The sequence below is a fragment of the Elephantulus edwardii genome, unplaced genomic scaffold, assembly GCF_000299155.1.
Source record: "Elephantulus edwardii isolate Elephantulus edwardi_28Jun2011 unplaced genomic scaffold, EleEdw1.0 scaffold00140, whole genome shotgun sequence".
NCBI classification, from domain to species: Eukaryota; Metazoa; Chordata; class Mammalia; order Macroscelidea; family Macroscelididae; genus Elephantulus; species Elephantulus edwardii.
Genome location: NW_006399890.1, coordinates 7,908,705 through 7,925,002, shown reverse-complemented (window position 1 = coordinate 7,925,002; position 16,298 = coordinate 7,908,705).

Below are 16,298 nucleotides of genomic sequence, written 5' to 3'. Positions count from 1 at the left end.
TGAGTTCCTTGTTTTTTAATGCAGCAGTAGTATTCCATTGTGTGAATATACCACAGCTACTCTATCCAGTCATTTGTTGATGGGCACTTAGGTTGCTTCCAACTCTTTGCTATTGTAAACAAAGCTGCAATTAACATGGGTGTGCATATATCTGCTCGGATGACAGCTATGGTCTCTCTGGGGTATATTCCCAGTAATAGGATTGCAGGGTCAAATGGTATCTCTACTTGCAACTTTTTGAGAAAGCGCCACACCACTTTCCACAACGGTTGCACCATTTTACATTCACACCAACAGTGAATAAGAGTTCCAGTTTCTACACAATCTTGCCAGCATTTGTTGCTTGTTGTTCTGTTAAATTTTACAATTCTGACTGGGGTGAGATGATATCTCACAGTTGTTTTGATTTGCATCTCTCTTAGAGCTAGGGATTTTGAGTATTTCTTCATGTGCTTGTTGGTCACTTGAATGTCTTCTTTGGTGAAGTGTCTTTTCATATCCTGTGGAAACGGGCACTTTTTACACAAGCATGTTGTTGTTGTTAGGCGTCATCAAGTTGATTACGACTCATAGCGACTTCATGAACAACAGATCTGAACCCTGTCCTATCCTGTGCCATCTTCATACTTCCTGACCAATTAGAAGTCATTGTGGCAGTCATCATTTCAATCCACCTGGTCGAGGGTCTTTCTCTCCTTCACTGACCTTCCACCTGTCCCCATATCATGTCCTTCTTCAAGGATTAGACCCTCCTCGTAACATGCCTGAAGTATTCAGGCAAAGCCTCATCATTCTTGCCTCCAAAGATCACACCAGCTGCACCCTCTCCAAGACAGTCCATGGGATGTTCAGTGCTCTTCTCCAACACCACAACTCAGAGGAATAAATTCTTCTTCAGTTATTCCTGTTCATTGTCCAGCTCTCAAATGCATAGCAAGTGATTGGAAAGACTATGGTCTCAATCAGAAGCATGTACACAAGCATGTAGTGAAGAGGAATACTATATTACACAGTTTGATTCATATTAAAATGTCAGTAGCTTTCACCAGCATAATTTCTGTACCATTGGTATAGCTTTCAACCCAGAGAAAAGAGAGGTTGTTTACATTACAATATATTGGTCTGAAAAGGATTTCAACTTTGTGGACTCCCTCTGGGACCTCCAGGAACGTGGGGAGCAAACCTTTAGAACCATTGCCCTAGAAAATCTTCCTAAAAGAAAGTTATGCCTCACACAACAAAGTTAATTGCCGTGGGGTCCACTCAGAGCTGACCCTCTAGCAGGTTTTCAAAGCTGTAATCGCACTGGAGGAGATTGCCTAGCTTTCTCCCGCAGAGCCCCTGATGGATTCAAACCAAATGACTTTAGATTGGCAGCACAACTTTTTACCCATGAGGCCACCAGAGCTCCCTACTTGCATAACAGACACTGTAATTCCCTCCAAAAATCTTTCCTGAGAGTTACCCTGAAGCACATTCAAGATGTTAGAACAAATGCTCCACGAGACTTTGGATGATCTTGCTGATCCTCTCTCTCCCTCTAGTGGTTAATAGTTGGTACGACAGCTAGATACGCAAACCTGGAAAAGCAAGCTTTTCTTGTGGATGCCAAGGGGCATAATATTTTGCAGAACACTGCCTACATTCATTTTTAGATGATTAAACTGTGTTTAATATTTTGGTGACTAAAGCATAGATAATGAATTTTCATCATGAAAAAGGCTCTTGTGAAGAGAACTATTTAACTTGCAGGGACATCCTTGCCATCTCCACCCCCCCACCTCCACCCCCGTGGCTCCAGACTTGACCACCTTGTACTTGTGAATTATGCTGCCATACCATCGAGAAGAAGACTATACTCCCAGAGACTTTATTTTGTTTTCTGTTCCTAGTGTAGAATTTCCCCTTCCCTGCCCCCCAAAGGGTCTCCATATATAGTAACGAAGAGGAAGCTGACAGAGAAAAAAAATGCATACACAGATGTCCTCAGTGGCCTTCTTCTCCCTTCATCATAACATGACATACCTGGAATTTTGGAGAAACCTGAAAATCAAGGCTACTTAGGGACAATTTGAAGATATTATAGACCAGGGAACAAAGGACAAGAGGTAGGGCTTGATTCACGGGACGTGCGCTGGGAGACAGAGAGAGAAGCTCTCAGACTTTACTCTCCTTGCATCTCTTCCTCGCTTGTCAAAGTACCGAGGAGGAAAAAAGCAAAGTGCCTATAGGATAGGGTGAGCTCTCTTCCTTGTTAATCACAGCAGTTGAAGAAAGAGAAAGATGAGAAGCAATAGAGACTTTAGTGGGATAAGTTGGGAATAGGAGTCAACTGGTCATGAGAAACAAGAAAAACTAGTAGGGGCTGGGGTAGGAAGTAGCATTTGCCTACAAGTTTCTTGAGGTAGGTCAATTATGTAATGATACAATCATTCCCTGTGAAGTGATCAGTCAAACAGTTACAAGGAGATTATGGTTGGTGAGCATCATCTGTTATCTTACAAGAGACACAAGAAGAGAAGCAAGCAGAAAAGGAGGATTTCGATTATCACCAGTTAAGAAGAAGGGGGAAGGAAAGGTATCCTTTGGATTTTGGTTCCCTGAGCTGAGAACCTCCTAGACCCAGGGGAAAATTGATGTGGAGACACATGGGGATTTCCAAAGAGCACAGGGCCTAAATATTGAAAGGAGATAAGGACCTATTCTCAAAGCCAACAGAGAAAAAAACTTCCCCATAGAGCTAATGCCCTGAATTTGGACTTAATGCTTCCTCAACTGTGAAGACTACTGAACATACCACAGGCTGCTAAGAGGACAAACAGGTCTATCCTGGAGAGAGAGAAACTGAACTGCTCCTTGGAGGCAAAAATTTTGAAGCTCCATCTCACATACTTTGGGCATGTTGCCAGGAGAGACCAATCCTTGGAGTAGGACATCATGCATGGAAGTGTGGAGGGACAACACAGGAGAGGAAGACTCTGGATGAGATTGATTGACTCAGTGACTGAGGTAATGGGGGTAAGTGTGTAGGAGACAGATTAATCAGGACAGGGCAGGCTTCAGAACTAATGTACATAGTGTCTCTAAAAGTCACAGGCGACTAGACAGCATGTAAGAACAAACTGTGAGAGTGAGCCCTGGTAGCCTAATGGTAAGAATCTACACTATAATCCTGAAGTCTAGCAGTTTGAATCCACTAGCTGCTCTACAGAAGAAGGATGAACAATCTCCTCCCAGGTGATTCATGGCTTCTGAAAACCCACCTGAGGGTTAACTATGGGTCGGTTCTGACTTGAAGGTACTCAACAAAAACAACAAACTGTGAGTGAGTAAAATTCTGTCAGATAAACCACCCATTTGTGATACTTCCATTATAGCAGCACTGACTAAGCTAGATGACCGTTCTGAATTCTTTGTTAGACTGAGCTGAAGGAGGGAGGATTGAGGAAAGGCCAAAGTCTATAAGACAGAAAAAAAAAATTGGCTTTCTTCATCACAAGTCTCTAATCCATCTCTTGTATTAAAACAATTATTCCCAAGTTAGATAATAATTTACAGAACTATTGCTCTTGCATGCTGCATAGTATTCCATTGTGTGAATGTACCATAATTTCTCAATCCATTCGTTTGTGGTTGGACATTTGGGCTGTTTCCAAGTTCTTGTGATGGTGAATAATGCTGCTATGAACATTGGTGTACAAATCTCAGTTTGCGCCTCAGTTCTCATATTCTCAGGATATATTCCAATTAGTGGAATAGCTGGGTCATATGGAATTTCTATGTTCAGCTTTTTGAGGATGTGCCAACTGCCTTCCAGAATGGTTGTATCATTTTACAATCCCACCAACAATATAAGAGTTCCTTTCTTGCCACATCCTCTCCAACGTTTATTACTTGTTGCCCTGTTAAACTTTGCTGCTGTTACTGGAGTGAAATGGTATTTTATTGAAGTTTTGATTTACCCAATTTGGGAAGGACTGGAGAGCATTATCTTGAGTGAACTAACTCAGTCCTACAAGGATAAATATTGCATAAAACCATTATTGAAGAATGTGTCTAAGGATCCAAGAGGGGTGAAAGGGTGGAAGCAGAAGGATGAGGACGTGCAGGGGGAGGGAGGATTAATCATGGGGTTATACAATTTGATGGGTGGAGGGGGTGAAGGAAATTGAAAAAAATTGTTTTTGAAAACAATGTATTCAAATGTTGTAAATAAACTAGTAGAAAAAATTTTTTTTTAAAAAAGAAAACAAAGATTTTCACCCCTGGGCCAAATAGCAGCATTATGATAGACAGCAAAGTAATTGAGATTATTTTTTAAAAAATAAAAAAAGACAAAATAAATAAAAAAAACCCCAAATAACAAAACCAACCCAAACCAATTACTAAGGCATCAGTTCTGACTTATGTTGACATACTGTGTGTCTCATAGAATCATCTTCTGTCGAGTTTCCAATGGCTAATTTTTCAGAAGTAGAATTTTTCAGCATCTTGGCTGATTTTGATCCTTTGGCCTTTCTGTTAACATTTAACCATTACTGCCATCCACATACTTCTCTTTGGTTTGCAGCCCATTACTTTTACTGCTTACAGCATACATCTAACTCAAACAGCTTGAAGATAAATGTCATTTCCTATCTCATCTCCTAATAATTTCTCTTATACAGAAGTCACTGTTTAAAGAACATTAATTTCATGACTCTCTGGAGTGAAAACTATGCTTTTATTATCAGAACAAGAGCTTGAGTGATGTAACACAGAACGCTCATTCCAGTTTTAATTCTTAAAAGTGACTAGGTTCACAAAAAAGCTTTAATATACATTTTCCTTTGTTAATCTGTTTTTTAAGTGATGTGCATCATAATGTCAAAGATGCGTTCAGCTGGAAAAAAATTAGCCTCATGACAGAAAGGAGGCATGATGTAGTTGTAAAAAAATATTGTACAATCAGAAATTTGAGACTGAATCCCACTTCTGCTCATTACCTTGTAGAAATGATTTAACCTGATATTTGTTGTCAGGCTGGCAAAAAGACCAAGGATAAGTGAAATTATAGTTCTTTTCTTGTAAAAAGAGAACAGATGAAAGGATTCTGCAGATAATAAAATACAACAAAGGGATATATCTAGGATTTAGAAATGTCTTTTAAAAATTAGTCATATCAGGAAAACAAAACCAAATAAGTTAAGACAAAAGAAGACTTATCAAGTCACAAGTCAGGAATATCCAGGAGCCCATTGGGTTTCAGGTACAGATAGATCTGGGAGTTCAAGTTATACCCTAGGAATCTGACTGACTTCACTGTCTAAACTAGTCTCTCCTTCTCAAGTTACAGGAAAACAGAAACCAGTCACTGAGGTTTGGGATCAAGAAGTTACTGTTCAAAAAAAAAGAAAGAAAAAGAAGTTCCTGTTCCAAACCCTATTCAACTGAGTAAGGATTATTCTCTTAAGAACCATTATCAGAAGAAGACAGCAGCCTATGCTGCTCAGGGAAAACCGAAAGATGCATACCACAAAAGAGGAAAAATCTAATTATGTTTTAATTCTTCCCGGAGTTTTTTGTTTCTAAGGCATGTTCACAATCATCTTCCCTATTCAGCCTCTAAGACCTTGAGGATCATTAGCTCCCCAATAATGCATACGTAATTAGGAATTATGTAATAATGAATAGCATGCATTTAAATTGCTATGTGCAATTAAAGATTGAATTGAACTCATATAAATTAAGCCAAAAGAGGACTTCTTATATTACAAGTGAAGAATGAACTAAATGTTTTACACAAATTGTTTCATTCCATCTTCATCATTCCCATAAGAGGCGGCATTATTGACTTCCTGATCCAGTTGAAGACAGAGGGACTCAAAAATGTTGAGTAATTGCCCAAGAAAGTAGCCAGTACTTTAATGCAAGGATTCTCCAGTCAAGGGCTTGCATTCTTATCACTAGGCCTGCATGCGACTACAGTTATGTGACTTCTGTAATATAATTGCTTCTATTTCTTTATATACCAACTCTCCCCTGTTGGAAGTCAGGGACTATGAATGATTCATTTCCATGTCTAGCCCTTGTAGAGAAGCAAAGATAATGTCATGTTAGTAAAATTAATAAAGATAACTGTAAGTCCTCTCAACATCAAGACAAAAATCCTGACCACTGGACTAATAGGCAACATCCTGATAGACAGAGACAAGCTTGAAACTGTCAACAACATCATCTTACTCGGATCCACAACCACACACTTGTAACCAGCAGTCAGGAGATAAGGGAATGTATTGTATTGGGAAAGCTTGCTGTCAGGGACCTCTCCAAATTTCTGAGGAGTAACAATGTTTGAAGACTAAAGTGCCACTGATTCAGACCATGGCCTTTTCAATCACTTGCTATGGATCTGAAAGCTAGACCATGAATAAGAATAAAAGAATTGATACTTTTGAGCTGTGATGTTGGAGAAAAGTACTGAACATTCCAAGAACTGTCGAAAGAACAAACAGATACATCTTGGCAAAAGTGCAGCCAGAGTGTTCCTTGAAGGTAAGGATGGTGAAGCTTTATCTCAGATACTTAGGGCATGTTTCTAGGAGAGGTTACACTCTCTGAAAGGGGGATTGTACTGGAAAGGTGGAGGATCGGTGAAAGAAAGAAAGACCCTCAACAAAACGGATTAAATTGGTGACTGCAACAATGGGCTCAAGTGTGTAAGAGATGATGAGGATGGTACAGGATTGGACAGGGCTCAGATCTGTTGTTCTTAGGGTCGCTATGAGTCATATTCGACATGGTAGCATGTAACAGTAAGTTCTTCTGAACTACATTCATTACTTTTGTGATTATAAAATGTGAATTATAATTTACCTTACTGAGCTGTGGAAGATTTAAATGAGGCAATATTAAGCAGCTGAAAGGACATAGTAAATGCCATATAAGTAATTATATTTTTATTGTCATTGGACTACTCTATCCTATGGATCCTTTCTTTTTAAATTAATTTAAAAAGCCTACAGAAAAACCGCCCAATTATACTGAAACCTACTTATAAAAAATACATTTTAAATTATGATCTGATATATGTGCTTCCTTATTAAACCATTACATAACAAAGATCTAGTGACAGATCAAATAACTGCCACATTTCAAAGGAGTGATGAGGTTTATGGTATTTCAAGATATCTACAGATGTAATGCGATAAGAAATGTCTGTGTTTCCTACTTAGAATGAAAGTGTCACAGACACTGATACTGCCTCCTCAATTTGTTGCCAACGTTACTAGTGGAAGGAAATAAGTAATTTCAGTTTGAGACTGGTAAATATACAATAGCAGTCAAGAAATTAAAAGGCTTGTTGAACTGGGAAAATCTGCTATTAAGGACCTCTCCAAAGTCCTAAAGATGCCAGTTTAAAGACTGAGTTGGGTCTGATTCAAGTCATGGTCTTTTCAATTACTTCCTATGCATGTAAAAGGTAAAAGATGGAAAAGATGTAAGGAGAGGATTGATGCCAGAAGAATTGTGGTGTTGAAGAATACTGAATAACACATAGATTGCAAAAAGAACAAACAAATCTGTTGGAGGAGGTGGCCAGGATACTCTTAGAAGCAAAGAAGTTGAACTATTGTCTCACATTTGGTCATGTTGTCAGGAGGCACTAGACCTTGGTAAGAGACATTATACTGGAAAAGGTGGAGTTTCAGCAAAAGAGAGAAAGAAATTTACCAAGACAGACTGGTATAGTAACTAACAACAGGCTTGAGATCTTGAGGATGGCACAGGATAGAGCTAGGTTTAGATCTGTTGTTCTATAGGGTAGCTAGGAGTCACAGTCAACTGGATGGCATCTAACAACAACATATGATTAGTGGCTAAATCTCCTACCATCACTTTTCCAAAGGCCAATCCGGTGTCCATGAATTGTCAGAAAAGTGCCCTGATCCCATTTTGTCCTGACTGTGGGGATACTGGGCATGACTGCCCATCTTCAGGGTCCTCAGCTGGAAAACTACCGTTCTGGTCTCTAGGATAATGAGCAGCAAAAAAGAAAGCATATGTCAAACGTCCAGCAGAGTCTTCCAAATTCCAATTGCTGACCCCATCTCTTTGATTTGAAAGTTCCAGTCTCAGTGGAGAGCTTTCACGGGGAGCATTCCCATGCCTTGCTGGCAAGATACAATTGGTAGTCTGTGATAGAAAACACATTTCTTATGGAATTCCCAAGGCAGGAAATGCAGAAGTCACTGCCAGTGATGAGTTCAATAGATCCCAGCAGTCAAGTCCAATTTGATTTTCTTTCTAAGACTTTACAAAAGCTGAGAAAGCAACACTTTGTTCTCTTTTCACTGTTTGTAGTCCACACATCAGGCACTCAACTGCTTATATATCAGGGCTTGATTATCTTTCAGAAATGCTACTCCAAGTTTCTCTTTATTATTAGTTTAGTAATAATATTTTTATTAATCTTTAGGAATGTTATTATTAATGTATTAATACTTATAAGAATACATATTTACAATATCTTTTATAAATATAACTATATTATTTTATTATCTATTAAATATAATATGTAAGGATAAATAATAATCATTTATGTGATAATATAGTATTAAATTAAGTATATGATTGGCTGACACAGAAGAATTTCATGAAACAACATATGACCAAAAGCTTATGACAATGAAGGAGGCAGTTCAAACTGCTCTAATGGAATTGGCAAACAATAAGGCCCCAGGAATTGGTGAAATACAAACTGACACGTTTCAGCAAACAGATGATGCCCTGGATGCGCTCACCAGGTTATGCCAAGAAATCTGGAGGACAGCTACCCGGCCAACTGACTGGAAGAGATCTGTATTTATTCCCATTCCTAAAAAAAGTGACCCAACAGAGTATGGTCATAGAGTGAACAATATCACTAATATCACACACAACCAAGATCCTGCTGAAGATAATACAGAAACGACTGAAACAGCACATCAGCAAAGAACTGCCAGTTGTGCAGGCTGGGTTTAGAAGAAGCCATGGCACTAGGGATGTCATAGCCGATGTTAGATGGATCTTGGTTGAAAGCAAAGAGTACCTGAGGAATGTCTATCTGTGTTTCATTGACTTTGCAATGGCATTTGACTGTGTGGATTACAATAAAGTGTAGCTAACCTTGAGAGGAATGAGAATCCCAGAATACTTTATTGTGCGCCTGTGAAACCTATACTTGGACCAGGAAGCACTAGTCAGAACAGAGCAGGGAAACACAACATGGTTCAGGATGAGGAAAGGTGTGCATCAGGGATGCATCCTATCTCCATATCTTTTTAATCTATCTGCAGAACAGATCCTTTGGGAAGCTGGACTTTATGAGGAGGAATGTGACATCAGGATTATGTGACATCTGCATTATGTGGATGACACAACCTTGTTTATAGAAACTGAAGAAGGTCTGAAGCATGCTACAGAAGGCCAAGGACTGCAACTGTCAATATGGATTGAAGCTCAACATCAAGAAAACTAAGATTCTCACCACTGGGCCTATCGGCAGCTTCATGATGGATGGGGAAGAGATTGAAATTTTTAATAACTTCAGCTAGCTTGGTTCCACAATCAACACTCTTGGTACCAGCAGTCAGGAAATCAAAAGATGGATTTCACTGGGAAAGTTGGCTGTCAAAGACCTCTCCAGAGTACTGAAGAGCAACCACGTCTGTCTGGAGACTACGGTGTGCAATTTTTTTGCTATCTATCAGAGAGCTGTACAGTAACTAAGAATGATAGAAGGAGGATTGATGCCTTTGAGTTGTGGTGCTAGAGAAAAGTGTTGAGCTTACCATAGACTTTCAGGAGAACAAATAGGTCTGTCCTGGAGAGGGTGAAACCAGTTTGCTCCCTGGAAGTAAGGGTTTTGAGGCTCCATCTCACATACTTTGGGCCCGTGGCCATAAGAGACCATACTTGGAGAGGGGTGTCATGCTTGGAAGGATGAAGGGACAGCACAGGAGAGGAAGACCCTGAATGAGATGGATTGACTCAGTAACAGGAGAAATGGGATTAGGTCTATTGGAGATGATGAGATTGGCTCAGGATAGGTCAGCTTTCAGAGATAATGTACGTAGGGTCACTGTGAGTCACAGGCAACTTGATGGCATATAACAACAATATAATGATAATAAATAATTTAGATCTATTATTATTATTACTATTACTACTATAGATCTCTATAGAGATCTGAAAACCCGCTGGAGGGTCAGCTATAGGTTGGTTTTGATATGATACAACATAGAGATAGAAAGAAAACTTAGCAACCATTCTGGAAGGCAATTTGGCGCTTCCTCAAAGAGCTGAACATAGAAATTCCATATGACCTAGCTATTCCACTACATGGAATATACCCTGAGAATATAAGAACTGAGGCACAAACTGAGATTTGTACACCAATGTTCATAGTAGCATTATTCACCATCGCAAGAACATGGAAACAGCCCAAATGTCCAACCACAAGCAAATGGATTGAGAAATTATGGTACATTCACACGGTGGAATACTATGAAGCATGAGGAGCAATAACTTTATCAACTATTACCTAACTTGGGAGGGACTGCAGAGCATTATGCTGAGTGAACTAACTCGGTCCCAAAAGGATAAATATTGTATAAGATCGTTATTGTAAAATGCGTATAAGGATCCAGGAGGGGTGGGAGAGGCTGGAAGCAGAGGGACGTGGATGTGTAATCATTGGTTTATACAATTTGATGGGCAGGGGGGTAAGGGAAATTGAAATAATTTGTTTGAATTTGTATTAGAATTTTGTAAATAAACTAGTGAAAAAGGAATAAATTCCTCAAATTCCAATATGTATAATAAAATTATTTCTAGTAAGACTGAACCTATATACATCCTGTTTGCAATGTGGAAAAATTTTAATTCAAATTTAATGGAAGTTTATGAAGACTTATGCTCTTTAAAAAAAAAAAAAAAGAACAAAGATACACTCAAAAGAAAGAAAAAGAATCCTTAGGTGGTACAAAGGGAGTTCTGATGGCTTAGTGGTAGGAAGCTGCACTGCAATCCCAAGGCATGTGGATCAAATCCACCAGCTACTCAGCAGAAGGACGGGTTTACTGCCTCTGCGCACCTGCTGGATGGAGGGTCAGCAATGAGTCGGTTCTGACTCATTGGTACATAACAATAACAGGCGGTATATAAATGGTTAACATGTTCAGCTGTTAATGGAAGGGCTGGAAATTCTAGTAAATCTGCAGGGACCTCTAAAGAAAGATTGGGTGACCTACTTCCAAAATATTAGCTACTGAAAATCCAAGAAAATTATCAATCCAATATACACAGAGTCACCATGAACTGCTGTCAATGGGATAGCAACTGATAGAACAAAAGAGGTAAAAGGCAGATGCCAAAACAGAGATTTTTGTCTTTTAAATGGAAGCAGTTGGGGAAGCCTATCATCTGAGAGGCTGTTGGGTAGTTTTCCACCACCAATTTTTAGATTATCAGGTGGATATTGAGAAGACAGAAGAAAAAAAAACACCAAAACAAACAGGCAACACTAAGAAGCACTTCTACTCTAACACAGAGAGTCATCATGAATCAGATCTACTTGACGACTAACAACTAACAGCCAGCTCAGTTGCTAATCAAAAGGTCAGCAGTTCTAACCTGCCAACGACCCCATGGGAGAGAAATGTAGAAATCGGCTTCCATCAAAATTTAAACGTTTGGAAACTCTTTGAGACAGTTCTACTGTGTTCCATAGGGGCAATATTTTTGTTGAGTTGAGAGCAACAGGTTTTCTTCCTGCCCCCCTAAACCTTGAAAGTAGAATACACTGGCTCCTACAAGAAGGAAAGGAGAACTTGATGGAGTCCCCAGTATTAAAGATTAAAGACACAGCTGTCCCTGACCTTGGGCCTTTGGTCAAGCCTCAGAAGTAGACATTGCTAGAGAATGTCTGCTTAAACAATGCATCTGTGCCCCGACTTTTGCAGATATACAAGAAGAGACATTCTTTTGTCCCTTAAAGGCTTTTCTCCAGGTGCCCTTCCCTGAAGGGAAAAGCTTCTGTAGTCCTAGTTTTTAAAATTATATACCAAATATTTATCAGTAACTGCCAAGACTAATAACCCTTGAACATTCCTCTACTTCCTTTCCCCACCAGGTCCTTTAAGAAGTAGTAAATCCTTGCTGTCTTGAGCACCACATAAGCCCATACTCCCCCCCTCATATTCTGCCTCTATTCTAATCTCACGAAACTACTGAAGGAGTAAACTTTTCCAATTTCCCACAGCTCTCAACTTCTGATTTTTGTATTATTTGGCAGTTTTAACTAACTCTTCAGGTTCGTATGTGCCTACACTGAGCTCTGTCTAGTTAGGTCCCTTCTCCATCTGTTGCCCGAGTGGGAGAATGTCCCAAGTTTCTGCTCTGACTCTCTTTTGTGACCTCTGAATCTCTTGAAATCACAATTCCTGAATGGGAGACCTTGGAAGACAACTGCGCTTGCCAGAAGAAGCTCTTTGCCCCAGAAATCAAGCCCTTGTCAGTGTTTCCAGAATATATGTTCGATCCTGGTAAATGGACAGTGGCTCGTCAAGTAAGACAAAGCCTCAGTGGAGAGTCTACAGACAAGTTTTCAGGTTCTGGGTGATTCCTTGACATCTCCACAGCAACACTAAGGTAGAAAACTCTTTAACCACAGTCCTTCTTGATTTGCTCCCCTTCTCTTTCAGAACTATTTCTATTTTACAGCTTTTAAGTGTATCTCTTGTCTCCATTATTTTCCTTCAATGTATTATTTTTTATAGAGTAGAGCATAACAATAAATAAGCAAAATAATAGAGCATAATAAGATGGGGAGCAGAAGTTCTGAGCAGCAGCTCTGAATCCATTACCAACTGTCTTTGCAGGCTTCAGTTTTACATAAGTAGACCTTCTCTAGAATAATTCCCTTGCCAGGGATTCCAGAAGATTATTGATCCTGGGAAATGCATAGTGGTCTGGGCTGGTAATGGTCGGAAATGCTCAGTGTGTCTATGTAACCTGTGTTGTTGTTGCTTGCTGCCCTGGACTAATTCCTCTAATTGTGGTGACTCAATATATATTGGAAAGAAATTCTGAATGGTCCTACCTCTGCTGTGATTACTTGCACATAAGAGCACTCCGGTCCACAGGGTCTTCATCAGTTGCTAGTCCAAGAGCCTCCTATAGAACTCTTCAGTTGTTCATATGCAAGTTCAAGTTGAAACTTAAGAAAATTAGAACAAGTCAATGAGAGACCAAGTTCCACTTTGATTATACCCTATCTCAGGAAAAGATTCAGAGACCATCTCAAGAGTAGATTTGAGGCACTGAAAAATTCAAAGAGAAGCTCAAGACGAAAAGAGAAAGTATTACAATAAAATGTTTAAAGACCTGGAATCAGAGAACCAAAAGGGAAAAATACACTCAGCATTTTTCAAGAATTGAAGAAAAAAAGCAAGCCTTGCATTTCAACAGTGGAAGATTTTATCGACAAAATAGAAACATCAATATACAGCACTGAAAAATTGTTGCTAAAAATGCAAGAATCATCAATCACATGAATACACAGAATCATTATAAAAAAAAAAAGATTGGGTTGAGGTTGGACAATTTCAAGAGGTAGCCTATAATCAAGCACCAAAGATAGTAAAGAAATAAGTTTGTGTTGCACAGGAGATACTGGACAGAATTGATAGAATACCAACTGAGATGTTTAAACAACAAACACAATATTAGAATAATCCATTGGTCTATGCCAGAAAATTTGGAAGACAGCTGACTCAAGAATTATGTTTGTGCTCATTCCACAGAAAGTGAGCTAGAAATTCAAGCTGGATCTCATTTTCTTGAGGGCTGTCATTCCTGATGCCAGATGGATCTTGGCTGAAAATAAAAAATACCAGAAAAATATTTGCCTGTGTTTTATTAACCATGTAAAGGCATTTGACTGTGTGTATTGTGACAAAATTTAGTTATAACTGCAAATATTGGAAATTCCAAAATACTGAATTATACTGATGCAGAACTTATACATAGACCAAGAGGCAGTTATTAGAACTAAATAAGGGGTACTGCGTGGTTTTAGAAGAGGAAAAGCGTGCAGCAACTTTGTACACAATTATTGAATCTGTACGTTGAGCAAATAATTTGAGAAGCTGATGATATGAAGAAGAAAATGGCATCAGGATTGGAGGAAGATTCACTAACATCTTGCAATATGAAGATGACACAATCTTGCTTACTGAGAGAGAGAAGACTTGAAGCACTTAGTGATTAAATTTTAAAACTACATCTAAACTAAAAACTATCAAGCAAAAGAAAAAAACCCACAAAATCCTCACAATTAAAAAAATAAGCAACATCATGATAAGCAGAAAAACCCCTGAAGTTGCTAAAGATTTTATTTTACTTTGGTCCACAATCAAAACCCACAGGGACCTCATCAAGGGATTGCATTTGCTTTCCCCTATTTTAAAAAACAAACAAACAAAAAACAAATCAAGTGACATTGCATTGTGCAAATCTTCTACCAAAAGCTTTTATAAAGTGTTCAAAAGAGAAGATGATACTTTGAAGATTAAAATACACTTTATATAAGCCATCAGCTTTTCAATTATTGCCTCATATGTATTAGAAATGAGTAAGAAAGGCAAAAAAATTATGTGGATTATGTGTTAGAAAAGATTATGCAACTAACCACAGTCTACCAGAATAACAAACAAATCTGTCTTGGAAGGAATGCAGCCAGAACATTTCAGAAGTAAGAGTGAGGCTTCATCTCACTTACTGTTAGGAACTTCAACAAAATGTGTTGATACAAGGACTGCAGCAATGGGCTCAAATAGTAATGATTGAGTACGGTGCAGGACAGGGATGTGTTGTTAACTGTCTCTGTAAGCCAGGGTCTCTGTAAACCAGAATCCATACAATGGCAATGAGCAACACCATACCAACAAAGGTTTTGGGCTCTCCTCCATCTATTGTATTCTGAAATTTCATGCAATTGTATGTTATTATAAGTACACAGTTTCTTCTTTTTCATTTTATTGTATTGGACATTTTGCAAACCACTTCAAGTTTATTAATTTACGTTACTTTTTTGTCATATTCTTGCTTGGAATATTTCTTCCTTTTCATTTTCCTTTTTCAATTTCGCACACATTCCTTTAGGTGCACTGTGTTTCCTTGATTGGCCTTTTATATTTGCAGTTTCTGGTTGTTATTGTCCAATTCAGTGAGCTCTGAGGCTTATTCTATATGTAGTTGCTGTGCTAATCCACAATCAATGCTCTTGGTACCAGCAGTCAGGAAATTAAAAGACAAATTGCATTGGGAAAGTCTGCAGTCAGAGACCTCTCCAAAGTACTGAAAACAGCAATGATGTCAGTCTGAAGACTAATGTGCACCTGATCCAGGCTATAGTATGTGCAGTCACTTGCTATGCATCAGAAAGCTAGACAATGACTAAGGATGATAACAGGAGAATTGATGCCTTTGAGCTGTGGTGCTGGAGAAGAGTATTGAATATACATGGACTGCTAGGAGAACAAAGAAGTTCATCCTAGAGAGGGTGAGACCATGCTGCTCCTTAGAAGCAAGGATTGTGAAGTGTCATCTGACATACTTTGGACAAGTTGCAGGAGGGACTAGTCCTTGGAGAGGGATGTCATGGTTGAGAGGGTGGAGGGACAGCACAGGAGAGAAAGATCCTCTATGAAATGAATTGATTCAGTGACTGGAGTAATGGAAGTAGGTGTATCAAAGACAATAAGATTGGCACAGGATAGAAAAGGGTTAAGGGCTGTTTACGTAGGGTTGCTATGAGTCACAGTTGACTCAATGGCACATAACAACAACAACAACAATCCTCACCCACAGCTGCGCCTCTCTGGTGATTCATACCCATAAGCAGCTTCTTGTGAAAAAATATGGGCAATGTTTTCTCATGTGATTTACTGCCTCAGAATCCTAATGAAAGATCAGTTATGGATTGGTTCTAACAGCAATGAGTTGTCTATTTACAGTTTCTTCTATAATCATAGGATAACACAATTATCAGGTTTTTCTTCCAATTACTTTTTTGAACTTTTAATCTTCAACATATTCTCCTTTGATTTTCTTTTTATAAATCTAGTTTTAATTTCATGGATGCAAACAAGATCCTCTTTTATCTTTCTGAAGATATGAATTATAGGGGGGTTCAGTTTTCGTCTGCTTTCACACTCCACCTCCTCCCACTTTTGTCTTTTTTATATTTCTTCAAAACCATGGTGATTATTTTT